The following is a 16,377-nucleotide window of genomic DNA, read 5'->3' as shown; positions in this document are numbered from 1 at the left end:
CCAGGATAGCCAAAACAACCCTGTTCAACAAGGCAAAATCCACAGGCATCACCATCCCTGACCTCAAGCTCTATTATAGAGCTATAGTCCTGAAAACAGCTTGGTATTGGCACAAAAATAGACAGTTAGACCAATGGAGTCGAATTGAAAACCCAGATATTAACCCACACACGTATGAACACGTGATCTTTGACAAAGAAGCTAAAAATATACAATGGAATAAAGAAAGCATCTTCAACAAATGGTGCTGGAATAACTGGAGGCTAGCATGTAGAAGAATGAGGATCGATCCATGTTTATCGCCATGCACAAAACTTAAGTCCAAATGGATCAAAGACCTCAACATAAATCCAGCCACACTGAATCTCTTAGAAGAGAAAGTGGGCGGTACCCTTGAACAAATTCGTACAGGAGTCTGCTTCCTGAACATAACACCATTAGAACAGACAGTGAGATGAACAATTAATAAATTGGACCTCCTGAAACTGAGAAGCTTCTGTAAGGCAAAGGACACAGTCAGCAAGACAAAAAGGCAGCCCACACAATGGGAAAAAATATTCACTAATCCAACATCTTACAGAGGGTTGATCTCCAAAATTTACAAAGAACTCAAGAAGCAAGTCTCCAAAACATCAAAGGACCCAATTAAAAAGTGGCTGCAGAACTAAATCGAGAGTTTTCAATAGACGAGTCTAAAATGGCTGAGAGGCACTTGAGAAAGTGCTCAACATCCTTAGCCATCCGGGAAATGCAAATCAGAACAACTCTGGGATACCATCTCACTCCTGTCAGAATGGCTAAAATCAAAAACACCAACGACAATTTATGCTGGACAGGATGTGGTGAAAGGGGGACACTCCTCCATTGCTGGTGGGAGTGCCAACTGGTTCAGCCACTTTGGAAATCAGTATGGAGATTCCTCAGATAAATGGGAATAAACCTACCACAAGACCCAGCAACTCCACTCTTAGGCATATATCCAAAAGATGCCCATTCATACAACAAAGATGTCTGTTCCACTATGTTCATAGCAGCATTATTTGTAATAGCCAGAACTTGGAAGCAACCTAGATGTCCCTCAACCAAATAGTGGATAGAGAAAATGTGGTTCATTTACACAATGGAGTACTATTCAGCAGAAAAAAACAATGGAATTCTGAGATTCGCAGGCAAATGGATGACACTAGAAGATACCATCCTGAGTGAGGTAACCCAGCCACTAAAAGAGAAACATGGCATGTATATATGGATTTTAGACATAGATCTGGGGAGTGCCAGCCTACAATCCCATGGCCAGAGAGTCTGGGAAACAGAAACTTCATTTAGTGGCTGATCGAAGAAGAGGCAGACTCCCTTGGTTAAGTACTGAGCTGAACTCAAGAAAGCCAGTAACAGAGAGGGAGGACTGATGACCAAAGGGATTAAGACTGGGCTGGTTTAACCCCCAGAAACAGCTGATATGACACAGGTTAACTCTTGAATCCCAGGCATCAGCCTGGGAATCCAGAATGGGACTGATCAAGACCCCCTGAATGTGAGCGTCAGTTAGGAGGCCTAGGTAATCTATTGAGCCTTGGGCAGCAGATCAGTACCCATCCCGAGTATACACACGGACTTTGGACTACCATCCAACAATGTGAGGTGCACTCTCACCCTGAACTCTTGGGGAAGGGTCTAGGCCCTGCCCTATATGAAATGACAGACTATGGACACCCCCATGGAGGGCCTCACCCTCCCTGGGGAAATAAGGGGATAATGAGGGGGGGGTTGGGTGGGGCACAGGAGGAGGGGAGGTAAAGGGAGAGGGACCTGGAACTGATTTGTGAAGCAACCTTGTATCTTATCTAAATTTAAACTGACAAATAAATAAATAAATAAATAAAAATTGCAATAGACTAAGACCTCAAAAAAAAAAGCTTACAATCATGTATTTGGTTTTCTGAATATTGGAATGTGTTACATGGATACTCTAAGTCGATGTAATAGAAACAAGTCTCAGTATATATAAGTAACCCTTTATTTTAACATCTATACCTACCTAAGTGTAAAATGAGTTCAAAGTTTTATACCAAACTACAATGCCATATCATGGAATTATTCAGTCCCTGAATACCTATAGGAAGATTGTTTAATCAGCTAGAGTGCAGTATATATGAGGATTCTTTTTAGAGTGACAGAGTCCTCTTTGTTGCAAAGTGATTTAACTCGATCAATATCCATTCTCCAAATTTTTAAAAAGAAGTCCTAGTCTGTCTTTATGATATGGTTATATGTCTTTATGAATATGCTCACTTGTGGAATCGTCTTAGCATTTCCTAGAGGTACTCATATACATGACCAATATTAACACTCAATATTAGGTATAGAAAGTATAATAAGTTTTGTAAATGCATAATATTGTATATTTATCACTACAATATCAGAAAAGTACCATCAACCTAAAAACTTCCTTATGTTCACCCTTTTCACTGTCTGTGCTTTTCTAAACTTTTTTGGTTTTGGTATTTATTTATTTTATTTATTTATTTATTTTGCATGACAGCCACAGTTTTCCCTCCTTCCTCTCCTCCCATTCCCTCTCCCCACTTCCTTTTACTGCTCCCATCCACTCCACTCTCCTCTCCATTCAGAAGGGGTAAGCTCTCCCATGGGAGTCAACAAAGCATGGTATACCAAGGTGAGGCAGGACCAAGGTCCTTCCCTTGTACCAAGGCTGGGCAAGGCATTCCACCCTAAGGAATAGGTTCCAAAGAGGCAGCTCATACATCATGGACAGATCCTGGTCCCATTGTGAGGGGCCCCACAAAAGACCAAGCTACACAATCGCACCCACATGCAGAGGGCCTAACTGAGTACCATGCCAACTCCTTAGCTATCTGTGCAAGTATGTGAACTCCCACAAGCTCCCACAAGCTCTCTCTGTGGTTTTTCCCTGTGATGATCTTGACCCCCCTTCTCTCTCTCTTCAACTGAACGCACAGTGCTTGGCTGTGGATCTCTGCATCTGTTTCCATCAGTTACTAAATGAAGACTCTGTGATGACAATGAGTGGAGTCACCAGAGAATTACAGGCAATGGATACTGTTTACTATCACTACAATATATCCTTTATCGGAATGTCACTTTATACTATGTGTTCTGATGATTTTCCTTCACTGAACAATACACACTGGACATTGATCCTTATTTTTATGAATTGATGATTTTGTATGTTTTTTCTTCAATAGTGTTCTCTCCTTCTGAATACAGCCATCAGATAATTCATTAGTCTATGACAGAAATTGTGGTTGCTTTACATTTTGTTACATTTGTAGTATTGAGACTGAAACATAGCCCTAACAATGTGAATACGTTGCACAGTGCCCTATCACTATTAATTATTAAACCTTGATTGTGTTTTCAGGGCTTATGAACAACACTTCTACTAGCACTCATTTTATATATTTTTCATTGACATAATTGTATATGTATTGAGAAACAACTACATGTGTTCATTGATGAAAAAATGATGAATGATCATACTAAATATGAAGGGCTGTAAATATTGTCACTGACTTATTATTTCTATTGTGAAACAAGTATTGGTTCTAATAAATAATTGGTGTATAATATTGTTCTCAGAAATTGTTTTTATTAATGAGAACATTATTGAGTATAACTACATAAATTTGTTTTCCATTGAAATTCTTGTGAGGTACTCTTTCGTTTTCAAATTATGTTTTTCCATTGTTTAATTTTAATTTTCTTTCAGTTTTGAAAATATTTTCCTGTTTATATGTGTACCATTCTGCATTCCTTTAACAGTGATTTTAATGCTAATTACTAATAATTTTATAAGTTATATTTAATATTTTTCCTTTTGCAGATGATGCCGTGGATATGGTGTATTAATTCCATCTGTAAACCAACATTAGATATTTCAATCCATAATGTCTTCCAAAATTTCTACACTTTAAAATTTGCATTCATCTCCATTATCCCTTGGGAACTAATTTTTTGTCTGTGTGCATTATGAAACCTTATGTCTAGTTTCATTTGTTTGCAAATAGATACCCTGTACTGCTGACACTACTTTCTGGAAGAACTATTCTTTCTTCATTGATTTTGCTTCACTTCTTTCTCAGAGATCAGTTGCTTCTATTTGTGGATGCCTATTTCTGTGTTCTCCATTCTGCTTCACTGCTTGGAGTGTCTTCTTTTCCAAAGCTATCTGTGGTTCCCACACAATCTTGAAATTTGACAAGTATTCCAAATATCCTCTCAGTCTGTTTTGGGTTGCTTTACTTACTATTTTGCATTTTCATATGTCTTTTAAAATTATACTCAGCATCTACAAAATGATTTTCTTGAATTTTGACTTATATTTTATTGAGAAGTACATGATTTTAGGAATTATTAAAATGTGAGCAATATCTATTCTCCTAATCCACACAGATAATTAATTCTTGTATATGTGTTCTAAATGCTTGTTGGATTCTTGATTACAAAATTTATGTTACTATAAAAGATACATGACAGACTTTGATGATCACACATGGAAGGCCTCACCCTCCCTGGGAAGTGTATGGGCAGTGGGAACGGGGTGTCGGTGGGAGGCAGGTGAAGATGGGAGGGAGAGGGAACTTGAATTGATATGTAAAATAAGATTGTTTCTAAATTAAATAAATAAATTAAAAAGGTATAATTTCAAAATTGAAATACACTGTAATGCAATTGTAGTTTTCATAATTTTTATAAAATACTATTCATATAATACTGTGATAATTGTAATGTACAATTCAGTGGCATTAAATACATTCACAATGTAATGTAAAACTCAACAGTGTCTAATACCTGACTTTAAGTCTTCCTGAGTACAAGTTTCACATCAATTAACCAGTTGATCTTAAAACTCATTCCCTAATCCTTTTGTGCCCTATTTGACATGCTTCCTCTCTCTACACATTATCCTTTCAGAATTGTACCTTGTTTCTTTTATATATATATAGTTTTTATTTCTAAATTATTTAAATTTAAATTAGAAACAAGGTTGCTTCACATGTCAACTCCAGGTCCCTCTCTGTTTCTCTCCCCTACTCCGAATTGTACCTTTTAACAATTCATGTTTTTTTTCTATTGCATCTTTGATTGCTTGTCTGTCTACTTTTCTTTTATATATATATTTTTATTTAAATTTGAAGCATTCTCATTTTACATATCACTTCCAGTTCCCTCTCTCCAATTCATGTTTTTTGTTTGTTTAGTTTTTGTTCAGTTTAGCTGGTTTTAATTAATTGTTTTTAAAATACTTAGGTTTTTGTCTCATCTATCCTGATGCAAATATTGCTTTCAAAGACACACATGACAGGGCATGAACGCAAAAGAGTTTGGGGTAAAGGAAGAACAATTTAAGTACATGTGTTGCACTGAGTTATGGGAAAGGAAATAATGAGAAGGAGAACCACAAAAAAGTTTTGTATAAATCATGAAGGTACCTACCATAAAAGGCTGATTTTTTTAAAAATAAAAAGTACCCAAACAGTTACAAAATGTGTTCTATCTCAAGAGTTTTTAACTTAGTAAGTTTTCAATCAGCTCAGACATCACTTTTTGTTATCTTTCCAGGTAAAGTACCAACAATGACTAAGGACCACTCTCCTATATAACCTTAAAATATCATGTATAGATAAAATTTAAGATACAATACTGAATTTTCCTAATAAGTGAATGAAAGAGTTTTCAATGTGTCAGATTAATGATTTAAGCACCTTTACTTGTACATTATCAAAATTGTTTACAAAAGGAAATAGGTGTTTGTTATGATATTCAGAAGAAGGGAGTTGGATGTCATCAGGTTAAGGAGATTCAGTTTAAAGTATCTTCTTTGGAATGATTAACTTATAATGCATAGTATTCCATCTTTGGTAACAAGGGAAAAATAGCAGTTAAGAGGTTTACCTAACCTGGAAGACCTCTACTAGCTCTAAGTGTGTGTGCATGTGTATGTGTTTGTGTATGTTCACATTTGTGCCGAAGTGTGCACATATGCGCATACCTGCATGTATGCGTCTGAGCTTACTCTACAATTAGGTGAAACGAATTGTATTAATTAGAATATGTCCCTGTTTAAGAAGGATTAACCTAAAAATGATGGGATATAAATGAAAAAAATGTAATATTTTTGGTTTCATGAGGAACTGTAAGGAAATTCAAATATACATGCTTAACCAACTGGAGGATCTGTAGCTAAATACCGAAACAGAGAACTGAGGGTCACAGTAGAGGCTTTGAAACACTTTCAGTTCATAGTTAATACCACCCCCCAAATTTCTATGGTCATATTTCCCCTTAAGTTTTCATCAATCTGATATGAGAGTTCTTCAAAAATGTATATTTATTATAAAATTAACCATTTTTTGAGGTAGAGAATTTTCTTTTTCTTGAACTCCAATGTGGTAGATTAATATTTTAATGTTTGTTTCATGAGTTCAATGACTGTAATCTACATATAAGCATTAATCCCACCAGTGGCAGGTCTTTCATTTAATTAGAATAAAGCTTCTGGGCTACAACCTGGAGCCACAGCTAGGCAGCTTCATCTCGTTGGTAATGAGGAAAGCTTTGAATGAAATAAATACTACAATTAAAAAAACTTAAAAAAACTGATTTCAGAAATAAAATCTTGCAATTTTGTTACAAGAGAATCCCAGTCTTTCTCCGGAAATCTAAGGTGGAGTGTGGGAAGACAGGATCTGTGTCATTACTAATATCCCACTGAAACACAAGAGAAGGCTGGCACATTTTAGAAGAGGGGCAGTAAAACAAATATTTTACTTTTTCAATTTTAAAAATTAAATGCAATTTATTTCTATATTCGTTAGTGAAAGCCACATGTTTGCAGATGCCTACAGAGAAGAGAAGGGCATGCCAGATCCCTTGGAGTTTGACTTACAGGCAGTTGTGAGTGGCCCAACATGGGAACTGAAGTTGGGTCGTCTGTAATAGCAATAATCATCCTTAACTGCCAAGCCATTCCCCCAGCCAAGAAAGCCTGATTTTAATTAAGCATGGAGAGGTGGCTTCAGGGACTTTTACCTAGAAGGAAGAAAAACAATACAAAATAAAATTAACCAACCAAGCAAACAACTCAAAATTCATTATGTCAGATGCAGTTTTATTTACACATGAGAGAGCATTTTAGTTTTGACAGGAACTAAGATAAAAATTTATCAGTATTCACACAGTTCCTGTAAGAAAGTTAGAAAAGAAGCACTTTCCTTTGATTAAACCTCAGCTCAGTATAAACATTGATAAGAGTGATAAGCAGTATAGATTTTTGAAAGATATTTTCCTGGACTGTAACATGAGATGTGATATTGTGAAATTCCCCTAATAAATAAAAGACCTGTAGGATAAAAACAAAAATGAGTGCTTTATTTACAATACCAGACAGCATATGACCTGCCTCCCTGTCATTTTTTGTTTTGTTTTGGGGTGATGTCTGTTAATTACCTCAGTCCAAACATGGTCATTGATTTCCTCTGGATTCCTCTGAGGGAGATCCAGTTGTGGATTTCTGAACAGTTTGGGAGGGAGTCATGGCAAAGACCCTGGCTTCCTCAGGGCTGTGGGAGGAGAAGCATTGATTGCCTTGCTGGCATGTGCCCTTCTTCAACTATCCATGAGGGACTATCTTGAGTACTGCACACTGAGCCTGGAACTCAGTCTGACTTCTGCTTTTTCTGCAGCAAGCTCAACCTCTCCTGCTGGTGGCTATTTGTTGCCTTTTACCTTGTTTGGGCACAAGGACTACAACCCAGCTGGATTCAGTGTTGGCCTTTAAGTGTTTCACTCTTTGCCAGTAAGAACAGAGGTTGACATTATCTCAGATAAGAACTTAGCTTTCAGCCTGGTCTTCCTTCACCCAGGAATTCATGGAAGGAAATGTGCACCATCCAATCTTACAAGCATAGGCAAGTTTATTAGTTCTTTTTCTATTGCTGGACAAACTACTATGACTAAAGCAACTTATAGAAAGAAGGGAGATGTATTTGGGTTTATGATTCCAGAGGGATAAAAGTCCATCACAGTCATAGCTTGGAAGGATGGCAAGAGGGAAGGATGCCAGCTGGAGTAGAGAGCCCAGAACTGACATCTTAAAATGCAAGCAGGAAGCGTAGATAGTCTTTAAAGTCTCAATGCTGGCTCCAGTGACACACATCTGGATCCATTGCATCTGCTTGGACATGTGAAAGGGTTACTGCCTCCAGGACACACCTCCAAGCAGATGCAATGGATCCAGATCATCAGTCTGGAAACATACTGCATGCTGCACGCTCTCTCTCCCTCCTTCCCTTCCTCCCTCCCTCCCTCCCTCCCTCCCTCCCTCCCTCCCTCCCTCCCTCCCTCCCTCCTTCCCTTTCTTCCTCCCTCCCTCCCTCTCTCCCTCCCGCCCTCATTCCCTCCCTCCCCTTCACTCCCTCCCTCACTCCCTCCTTTCTCTATATCTGTCTCTGGAGGTGTAGCTTGATGAAAATGTATGCTATATTCTCAGGCACTTGTTCCCCAGTTACTAGAACTCTTTGGGAGACTTATGGCCACCCTGGACTCTGCCTCTGCCCATAGGGAACTAACAAAATGGTTGTCACTTCCATAGTCCTTATACTCAAGGGGCATAAAAGCATCATGGGCCACAGAGAATTTCTTCTGGTCACCAGGGTCTCCTGAAGCATTTCCAATACCCATCAGGTGGAATTCTCCACAACACACTCTCTGACTCAGCATCACCTGCTTTCTGGCAGAAGCCTGGATTTTGGCTTGGCCTGTGAAAATAATTCACAAACACCTCTATTTCGAAGGGCCAGACTGTGGAAATATGATCCTTAGGGATATCTGGTGTCAGTCTCGGCTCTTGACGGCCATAAACCATCTTTGCTATAGTATTTCTTGTCTCTGTTTCCAATCATCACTGCCATGTCCGCACAGGTGACAGACAGAAGTCCTCCGTTTTTCACAGCTTGCACTGCTGAGTCCACTGAAGTGGCAGGGCTTCTCTAAGAGTGCAGACCAAGGACTTCAAAGGTGTTCCGTGTGTTTTGGTGTTGGAACACTAGTATCCTCAGAGATCACGCCCTCTGTGGCTATCCTGGTTGTTAGAAGTCAGTCTCCTGGGACCGGGTTTTCCTCCTCTTTCAGTTGAACTTTTTCCTCCTCTTGAATAGACAAGTCCACAAGCAATAATGGTAGTTTTCTCACCTAGAGGCTTGTACTGGAGTCTACTTCTCTCTTGACGAATTGAGCAAACTTGGTGATCACAGCACATCTGGAGGATTGGAACGTTCATCTTGCACAATCGTAATAACACATCTGTTCCAATACTTTTTTAAAGTTGAGATTTGATTCATGTACAACAATAGCCCCTCTGAAAGTGTAAATTTTCTTAAGCCCTAGATTTTTGCAGTTGTACAACCATCATCATTGCCTGATTATTGAATATTTTCATCATTCCAATAAGGAATCTTTCATAAATTCTTACCAAATAATTTCACATTCCTATTCTCCAGCTGCAAGCAACTATGTTTACATCTATTTATGTGGATTTGTATAGTGGAAAAAATCGTATCAGTGAAATTATACAGAATTTATCTTTTTTTAATTTCCCCATTTTGCTTTTTGTGATATTATTTCCCCTTATGCCTTTTTGTGATTGAATTCATTCCTTTGTACTTTGTATTAGCTTCCTAGGGATATGTGTGATGGTTCGCTTACAAATAAAAATGTATTGTCTCACATTTATGAGAGCTAGAAATATGTATTGAAGGCCATAATCCCTCTAAAATTTTGGGTGGAGCCTTTGCTTTTTCCTAGCTTCCAGTAATATTACTGGCCCTATTGCTTCCTTGGCCCAGAAGTATTTCCACCTCCTCTCTGCTGGAGATCACTTGATTTTGTTCTGAGTTTTTCTATCTTCAAATGATGCTCAGTTCTTTCCCACTCCTTAATAGCCTCATAATTACTTAACCATGTTTGAAAACTTCCTATTTTGAAATGAAGTTTCATTCATGAGTACTTTAGCTGAAAGTTTTAACATACATTTAAGGGGAAACAGGACAATCCACAATGTTAGTTGTTTATTAATTATTATATTAGTTGTTAAGCGTGTGGACATTTGTTTTCTTTAAACAGTTTGAGTATCATGAATAAAACTTAAATGGAACTGATATATATTGCAGATTATATTGATTTTACCTGTTTGAGTATTTTGTAGTGCTTATTTGATTGCCACTCTCCTTCCCCCAGGAAATATACCTGAAAGTAGAACTGATGAGTTATATAGAAATGCTTTCTTATTTTCTTTATCTAATAATAAAAAGTTTTCAAAAAGTGTTCATATACATTATGCAATCCATCAGTGTTTCCAACTTGAAATTTCTGCCAACACTTACATTCTATCATTGGAATTATAGTTATCAGATGGATAAAAATTATGTCACTACTTATAATGAGTATCATTTCATATGTTTATTAACTACTTTAGCACAAAATCCTACCCCTATTATTTATTGGGCTATATGTCGCTCTTTAATCCTGGGTTAAATGAGATGTTTTGCTAGTAAATAAACAATGAGCTGGAATGTTGAATCTGAATTATATAAACATAGAGTTGCTTACTCTAAAAAATTCATAACATGTGTCTTATGCATGTATTAGAATTGTTTGTGAAATTATGTAATTAATATCAGCTATGGTGTGCAAAGGAAGGGATATGGCAAGATATGTTTCTTTGAGTCTTTCCTGTAACATTAATGACTCAGGGTAATAAGCATGGGCTCTTATGACATTCCTGATAACTTACATAAAAGAACGAAATTTAGTTAAGGAGAAAATTATGTATGACAGATAAAGTCTAGTTTATATTGCAAATTACCTAGATGATAGAGGTTTACTTAACATCAATATCTATGAATTACACCTGTGAGAGTAATTGTAAAATAAGGGCTATTCTCATCACTATAGTTTCTATTTTTACAAGGAACCTATTTACCAGAGGGTTTGCAATGTATTGATTGTGTCTGTGTGTCTGTGTTTTCTCAAGTTCAGATAACCAGGAAATAAAAAGATTACAGTTATGCATATTAAATTCTTCCTCCCCAGGGAATACCAGACAGACATCATTTACATTTTCTAAAGAGTTAAATGAATTTCTCAAAACTAAAAATTATGTATGATCATGGTACTATTAAGAACCCAAGCTTTTTCTTTTATTTATATATTTATTACTTGTTTATTTTTTAATAGAAGCAAATGTATTCTACATAGTTAGGTATTCTTACCTTGCTACAAATTCATTACTGAAATGAGTTGTTCCCAATGTAGGCAAATGAACTCAAAGTGTGCTGTATCACCACCCCCTGGGAAATCTAGGAAGTTTGGAATCATATACCCCACATTAGACCTATTCAATCTGTTAAAATTCAGTCCTAGTTCTCATTATCACAAACCTATTGCAGCTACTTTACCAAGTACTGATATAGACTGCATAAATATTATGAGGAGTCCTTTCAAATAATCCAGGCTCTCTCTCTCTCAGTTTAAATCAGTATTAAAGTTTGCTTCAAGAGCTGACTCTGTGATTGCATTTGGTAATAGTTGTTCTTAAACTTATGTTTAGATATTTTAATGTACATGAATCTCTTGACCTGCTTTGATGTACATATTCTGGGCACCCATACAGTTACATGTGGTAATATGACATTTTGTGGGTACTGAGAACTGCAGCCAGGTCCTCTACAAGACCAGTGAAGCTCTTAAAGACTGATATATCTCTAAAGTGCCCAACTTAGCAATTTTTGAGGATAAAGGAGCTTTGGGTATTTTTGTCATTTAAAACACTTAAAGGTAAATATTATTGATATTGTGAAAATACTTATCAAACTATAATGAAATATCATATTCCATAGTTACAATTGCTACTACAAAAGAAAATGACAAACATTGATAAAGACATGTGGGGAAAAGTAATCCCTTGTGCTCTACTAATGCAAATGTAATTCACTTAGGTCATTATGGAGAACCACAAGGGTATATCATAAAATCAACACAGAAACTAAACAAAAAAATCAAAGAAATCTCAACCATCTATCATAGTTCTGAGTATATATTTCAAATGGATTAATCAGCATACCAAATACAACAGTCATGTTTTATGTGGCACTGCTAACAATATCAAAAATAGAACATTAACTTAGGAATTAATAAATAGATAATTATTATTGTTAGCAACTTTATTCATTGTTATGATATAACATACAATCAAAGCATGTCCATATAAAAAGAGTTGTTTTGACTCATCTTTTGAGGTTGCAGTACCTTCTAATAAGGGAGGCACAGAAGCAGAAACAAGGGTCACACTGCATCAGTAGTCAGCATGAAGAGAGAGTACTAGTCCTCAGATCACTTGCTTTTCATGGTGCCACAAACACTTAGAATGGGTCTCCTCCTAATTCATGGAATTCAATACCTCACACATGAATTCAGAGACTTATCTCTTTACTTATTCCTGATCCGTAAATTTGATAATGCATGTTAGTTTTAAGCCCACTCATATCACTTTTAAGCTATAACTTTCCAACAATTATTACCAAAGCTAATAGATATGCAATAATGCAAAATGCATTCAGTCTCAATTCAAATTTTTCTATAATTTTAAGAATTCTAACAATGTTTAAGGTAAGTTACTGTTGTGTTCCTGTATGTGTCTGGTAGCTCACAACCATCACTAACTCCAGTGTCAGGGGGCCTAAAGTACTGCTATAGTCTCTGTGTTCACCTGGTCACATGTTATTCATAAACTCATGCTAACACAGACACCTATGAAGAAATAAAGTACAGTAAAATTGGAAATTCCAATACTTTCTGAGAATCAAGGTTTTCTCTCACTGACAATTCTTGTGGGAACAAAAAAATCAGCATGTCAAAACACCAAGTGTGTAGCGCCATGTAAACTACATTAGGGTCATGATGGAATCTTTGAGCTTCAAAGTGCTTGAGCAATTATCTCCATGAGCTCTGTTGAATAAAGTACTAATAATTTCTCTCATGGGTGAGGTCTACTCCAGCTTTTCTTGGCTTACATACCTGACATTTCCAACATTATGTACTCTCTACTTCACTTTAGATATTATCTTCACATTTAATACCTAATGGCTTGCTTGAATGGACTAATGATTTACCACATATTGCCATATTTTGGAGCCTTGACACAAGTATCTATGATGCTCTCACACACAGGACCTGACAGATTCAAATGCATGTATCTTTTGACTTTTGTGACTAAATGAGTTTCTTGTGATTTATTTTGGTTCTTTTTCTTGCTTGATTGTATTGTCATATCCCAATTTGTTTTTTATTTATTTCATTGTATTGGATATTATTATTCCCCAGATGCCTGTGTTTTTTTCTAAGGAGAGATAGAAAGTGTGTGGATCCAGATGGAGATAAAGTGAGGAGGAACTAAGTCAAGTAGGGGGAGGGAAACCATGTTTAGGATATATTGCACAAAAATACTTCTCTTTAAGATAAGAAAAATTAAAGAATAAATAAGAAAACAAAAATATTTAAATAAAATAAACATCTATCTTCTTCCTTTCCTACCCTTCATTTATTAATCAATGTGACATGGTGTATATTCAACTAAGTCAGCATTCTATGTTTTCTATTATAAAAATTATTGAATATGTTAAAACAAATTTGTATTCATAACAAACTATACATGCATATAAAGGAACACAAATTATTACAGATTAATAAGCAGTATTGTTTGAAATATTATACAAACATTATTTTAAAATAGGTATTTAAATTAAATATCATCACATATACTAATGTATCATTTCTAAATTTTGAACAATGATAAAATACAAGAATGAGGTTACAGAATAATAGTTAACATTAAAAATAGAACAAATAAAGACTACTGATACAAGACCATGATCTCGGACTTGCGTATATTGTCTCATGCCTAATCAAGCATGTGAGAGGATGAGACTTTGGTAGCTGTGGTAAGATGATTGACATTAGTTCAAGGCAACACTGAGTTACAGTACTACTGAGAGACTGCCTCAGAACATCAAGACAAATTAATAAAAACTTTCATCTCATGTTTTGCATTCATACTATTTATCTAATCCCCTTTCTTCCAAATATTCTTAATATGGATATTATATATTGTGTATTAATGGGAAATACTATTTTAACCAATGAATGAAGTAGTTTGCTGTGTATTTCAGTGTTTTAAAGGTAAAATTCTTGAGTGTCTGTGCAATTATCAAAGTCTGTTTTTTTAAAATAAACTGTCTTTGCTTAAAGAAATAGTTCCCTTTTGCTAAAATTTAAATTACATTTATTCTTAATACACTAAATTAATATAATTGGTTATGAAAATATAAACAAAAATTCAGTTCCTAATTTAGTATATACATAAAGTACATATCAATCTATATTAGTAAAACATTTTTGCAATAAACCCATCTAGAAACCAATAAGGGCTTTTTATTACATACTATTTATTTTTAATATTTATCAACCAAAATCGCAAATATTATTGTCTGTTTAACTCCTATCTCTAAAATGTTCCTGTATTAACTTTATTTTCAATGGATATGTTATTATAAGTAAGATTTTCTTCTTTTCTACTCCAGCTTCAGAATAATGTATGCAACATTGAACGTGTTCCTGAGATCTTATACAACAGGATTAGGACTAACTATACCCTTGCACTCTACATTATTCTTTTAATGACAACTCCAGTGCCATTTAATGTTATTTCTTTAATGCAAAAAAAAGATCTCTTCATTTGCTTCATCACTTTAACCTTGAAAATCATCTGGTTTAATGGGTTTGGTTTTGATTTTTTTCCTCATTTCATTCCAAATTGCACTAAGGTATTCATGACTGTATGGAGTTTATAATGAATCCAACCGCATATCACTGAAAATGACACAGAGAATCAGAGATACAGCCACCTTATTAATATTATTTTATCCACAGGAAGAATCATGTTGCTGTTTGAAATTTACTTTCATATCACCCACTTCAATGACATTTTTAATGACCCTGTCATATTATTTTGCTACAGAATTAAAATCTATCATAACTCTACTGAAATAGTGAGTTTTGGAAGTCCATAGTTCTTCTTGTACAATATAGAAAAGCAGGGGATAATTTGTTTCAACAGGTGGTGCAGTACTTCTTACATTTGTTAATTTTACGCTAAAATGAAGGAATAACCTATCTTGAAGTTTATTGATATAACACAAATTCACATAGTATTGGAGTACATTGACCTGCAATTTTAAAATTCAATTTTAAATTTCTAGTCATTGGCTCTAATTTTTCTTTGGCTTGAACTTCACTTCAATATGAATTTTGCTTCTATAAGTTAAAATTAATTTTGAAGGCTTTTGAGTTGAGTTAGCTAAAAAATCAAATATGATAAAAGCATTTTTCTTGAATAAAGAACTGAAAGAGTTTACTTTTTATTTAGAAACAATTCTAGTTTTTCAGTTATACGAAACAGTATTTCTCCTGCATCCTAGAACAGGTGTTGCTTCACCTAGGGTTATCTGACAGACACCCAACCCAGTCATTGCCTAGTCATCACAAGAGTGCAAGCATCAGCTCCTATAGATCATTAGGACTCTTGGTAAACTATCCCTCAGGGAAAAGTAAGTGATGTTTGTGAACCATATTCTAGAAATTCAGTGCCAGGTCTTGCAAGGGTTGAAATGTCTTCCTTTAAGTAAACCATCAGTGGTACTGTTCTGGGACAAGATGACAGAAATAATCTAGAAATCAGGAAGTTAAGTATCATAAATGTGTTGAAGTAATGTTTGCATGATTGGGTGCATTTGTCGATTCTCCTTCATAATTTTATTCTAAGTGGCCCTTCTATGATAATATTACCTCCCATAAGTGAGGCTTGCATTTACCAGCATTATGATTAGTGTTGTTGAAATTATGATGAATCATCACCCTTGTTAATGAGCATTGGTTTTGAAAATAGTTATTGTTTATAGAAAGGTTCTAATTTGAGATGACATTAATCAATGGAGGTTATGACTCATGTCAGAGTGCTAAATATTCTAAGACCTGTGAATGAGTTATGAGTAAAACAATCATTGTTTTCTCAAAAGAACTTAACTCTACTGAGTAAAGGTGATGTCACCCAAAGTATATGTACAATAATAGCATTTATTTCTTCTAGATGATACATGATCATTAAAAAGTGAAAAAATATAACTTCAATTTTTTGTAATATTGTAATATAATTTTCTATTTTCTGAAAATTATCTTTCTTCTACCATCTGAAATTTCTTCAAATATTTACTAATAGATTTT

At 35.3% G+C, this 16,377-nt stretch overlaps 1 long non-coding RNA gene across 1 annotated transcript in view; it reads right to left on the bottom strand.

Moving 5' to 3' along the window:
* The window catches only part of LOC121139485, a 42,707-nt gene extending 32,413 nt beyond the window's left edge, over positions 1-10,294 (bottom strand). The window contains exons 1-2 of the long non-coding RNA XR_005876438.1: positions 10,228-10,294; positions 6,932-7,074 (exon numbers count right to left, since the gene is read on the bottom strand). This is a non-coding gene — a long non-coding RNA (uncharacterized LOC121139485). The remainder of the gene's footprint in view (positions 1-6,931; positions 7,075-10,227) is intronic.
* Positions 10,295-16,377: the final 6,083 nt, after the last annotated feature.

Source organism: Mesocricetus auratus, unplaced genomic scaffold, assembly GCF_017639785.1.
Source record: "Mesocricetus auratus isolate SY011 unplaced genomic scaffold, BCM_Maur_2.0 Super-Scaffold_15014, whole genome shotgun sequence".
Taxonomy (NCBI): domain Eukaryota; kingdom Metazoa; phylum Chordata; class Mammalia; order Rodentia; family Cricetidae; genus Mesocricetus; species Mesocricetus auratus.
This window is presented reverse-complemented; position numbering and strand designations above follow the sequence as displayed.